Source organism: Mus caroli, chromosome 4 (genome assembly GCF_900094665.2).
Source record: "Mus caroli chromosome 4, CAROLI_EIJ_v1.1, whole genome shotgun sequence".
Classification (NCBI taxonomy): domain Eukaryota; kingdom Metazoa; phylum Chordata; class Mammalia; order Rodentia; family Muridae; genus Mus; species Mus caroli.
In genome coordinates, this window is record NC_034573.1 from 22353077 (window position 1) to 22356835 (window position 3759).

Here is a 3759-nt window from a genome sequence, read left to right on the forward strand (position 1 = left end):
GGGCGCCATGGTCCTCTACCCCTGCGTGGTGTATGACCATGGGCCCGAGAACGCTCTCGAATAAAAATCCTCTTGCAAGTTGCAGCAAGACCGTTTCTTGTGGGTGATTTTGGGGTGTCGCCTCTCCTGAGTCAGAACGTGAGGGAGGCCTCACGTTGTGGGTCTTTCACTAGCATTTAAATAAATCCTGTCTACAGGTTGCACAGGGGTAGAGAGAGAGCAGACTTTAGAGAATGGCCAACCAATGACTGACCCAACTTGAAATACATCCCAAGTAAGATAGCCAATCCTTGACACTATTAATGAAAATATGCTATGCTTGGAAACAGGAGTCCAGCATAACTGTCTCCAGTGAAGCTTTATCAATCAACATATAGAAACAAATGCAGCGACACATAGCCAAACATTAAGCAGAACTCATTAAGCAGGTCTTGTGGAAGAATGAGGGATAGAATTGAGAGAGCTGAAGGGGTCAAGGACACCACAAGGACACCTACAAATTCAGCTAACTCCCATGGGCCCATGGGGGTTTGCAGAGACTGAACCACCAACAAAAGAGCTTGCAGAGGCTAGACCTAGGATCTCTACACAGATGTAGAAAATGTGTATCTTGGTTTTCTACGGGTCCCTAGCAATAGGAGTAGAGACTGTTTCTGACTCAGTCGCCTGTCATTGGATGCACTTTCTCCAACTGGACTAACGTTTTGGGCCTCAGTAGGAGAGGATATGCTTAGGTCTACTGCTACTGGGATTCCCAGGGTGATTTTTTTTCTACTTCTAAAATTTCTTTTTTTATTATTTTTTTTAAATTAGGTATTTTATTCATTTACATTTCCAATGCTACCCCCAAAGTCCCCCAAACCCTCCCTCCCACTCCCCCCAAACTCCCACTTCTTAGCCCTGGAGTTCCCCTGTACTGAGGCATATAAAGTTTGCAAGACCAATGGGCCTCTCTTTCCACAGATAGCCAACTAGGTCATCTTCTGATACATATGCAGCTAGAGACATGAGCTCCAGGGGATATTGGTTAATTCATATTGTTGTTCCACCTATAGGGTTGCAGACCCCTTTAGCTCCTTGGATAGCTCCTCCATTAGGGGCCCTGTGATCCATCCAATAGCTGACTGTAAGCATCCACTTCTGTGTTTGCTAGACCCCAGCATAGCCTGGCAAGAGACAGCTATATCACGGTCCGTTCAGTAAAACCTTGCTAGAGTGTGCAATGGTGTCAGCATTTGGAGACTGATTATGGAATGGATCCCTGGGTATGGCAGTTTTTAGATGGTCCATCCTTTCTTCTCAGCTCCAATCTTTGTCTCTGTAACTCCTTCCATGGGTGTTTTGTTCCCAATTCTAAGAAAGAGCAAAGTGTCCACACTTTCTTCTTTGTTCTTCTTGAGTTTCATGTATTTTGCAAATTGTATGTTGTAACTTTGGGTATTCTAAGTTTCTGGGCTAATATCCACTTATCAGTGAGTACATTTTTGTGATTGGTTACCTCAATCAGGATGAATCCCTCCAGGTCTATCCATTTGTCTAGGAATTTCATAAATTCATTCTTTTTAATAGCTGAGTAGTACTCCATTGTGTAAATGTACCACATTTTCTGTATCCATTCCTCTGTTGAGGGGCATCTGAGTTCTTTCCAGCTTCTGGCTATTACAAAGAAGGCTCCTATGAACATAGTGGAGCATGTGTCCTTCTTACCGGTTGGGACATCTTCTGGATATAAGCCCAGGAGAGGTATTGCGGGATCCTCTGGTAGTACTATGTCCAATTTTCTGAGGAACCACCAGACTGATTTCCAGAGTGGTTGTACAAGCTTGCAATCCCACCAANAATGGAGGAGTGTTCCTCTTTCTCCACATCCTNGCCAGCATCTGCTGTCACCTGAATTTTTGATCTTAGCCATTCTGNCTGNNGTGANGTNGAATCTCAGGGTTGCTTTGATTTGCATTTCCCTGATGATTAAGGATGNTGAACATTTTTTCAGGTGCTTCTCAGCCATTCAGTATTCCTCAGGTAAGAATTCTTTGTTTAGTTCTGAGCACCATGTTTTATTGGGCTTATTTGATTTTCTGGAGTCCACATTCTTGAGTTCCTTATATATGTTGGATATTAGTCCCCTATCTGATTTAGGGTAGGTAAAGATCCTTTCCCAATCTGTTGGTGGCCTTTTGTCTAATTGATGGTGTCTTTTGCCTTACAGAAGCTTTGCAATTTTATGAGGTCCCATTTGTAGATTGTTGATCTTACAGCACAAGCCATTGCTGTTCTATTCAGGAATTTTTCCATTGTGTCCATATCTTTGAGGCTTTCTCCACTTTCTCCTCCATAAGTTTCACTGTCTCTGGTTTTATGTGGAGTTACTTGATCCACTTAGATTTGACCTTGGTACAAGGAGATAGGTATGGATTAATTCGCATTCTTCCACATGATAACCGCCAGTTGTGCCCGCACCATTTGTTGAAAATGCTGTCTTTTTTTCCACTGGATGGTTTTAGCTCCCTTGTCAAAAATCAAGTGACCATAGGTGTGTGGATTCATTTCCGAGTCTTCAATTCTATTTCATTGGTCTAATTTTCTGTCTCTATTCCAGTACCATGGATTTTTTTTTTATCACTATTGCTCTGTAGTACAGCTTTAGGTCAGGCATGGTGATTCCACCACAGACTCTTTTATCCTTGAGGAGAGTTTTTGCTATCCTACGTTTTTTGTTATTCCAGGTGAATTTTCAGAGTTCCAATGAATTTCTAATTCATTGAAGAATTGAGTTGGAATTTTGATGGGGATTGCATTGAATCTGTAGATTGCTTTTGGCAAAATAGCCATTTTTACTATATTGATCCTGCCCATCAATGAATGAGCGTGGGAGATCTTTCCATCTTCTGAAATCTTCTTTCTTTCTTTTTTTCTTTCTTTCTTTCTTTCTTTCTTTCTTTCTTTCTTTCTTTCTTCAGAGACTTGAAATTTTTATCATAAAGATCTTTCACTTCCTTAGTTAGAGTCACACCAAGGTATTTTATATTATTTCTTACTATTGAGAAGGGTGTTGTTTCCCTAATTTCTCTCTCATTGTGTTTAACCTTTGTGTATAGAAAGGCCATTGATTTGTTTGAGTTAATTTTATATCCAGCTACTTCACTGAAGCTGTTTATCAGGTTTAGGAGTTCTCTGATGGAATTTTTAGGTTCATTCATATATACAATCATATCATCTGCAAAAGTGATATTTTGACTTCTTTCTTTCCAATTTGAATCCACTTTATCTCCTTTTACTGTTGAAATGCTCTGGCTAGGACTTCAAGTACAATGTTGAATAGGTACGAAGAAAGTGGACAGCCTTATCTAGTCACTGATTTTAGTGATATTGCTTCCAACTTCTCACAATTTACTTTGAAGTTGACTACTGGTTTGCTGTAGATTGCTTTTATTATGTTTGGGAATGGGCTTTGAATTCCTGACCTTTCCAAGACTTTTACCACGAATGGCTGTTGGATTTTGTCAAATGCTTTTTCCACATCTAAGGAGATGATCATGTGGTTTTTGTCTTTGAGTTTGTTTATATACTGGATTACGTTGATGGATTTCCCTATATTAAACCATCCCTGCATCCCTGGGATGAAACCTGATTGATCAGGATGGATGATTGTTTTGATGTGTTCTTGGATTCGGTTAGCAAGAATTTTATTGAGTATTTTTGCATCGATATTCACAAGGGAAATTGGTCTGAAGTTCTATCTTTGTTGGGTCTTTCTGT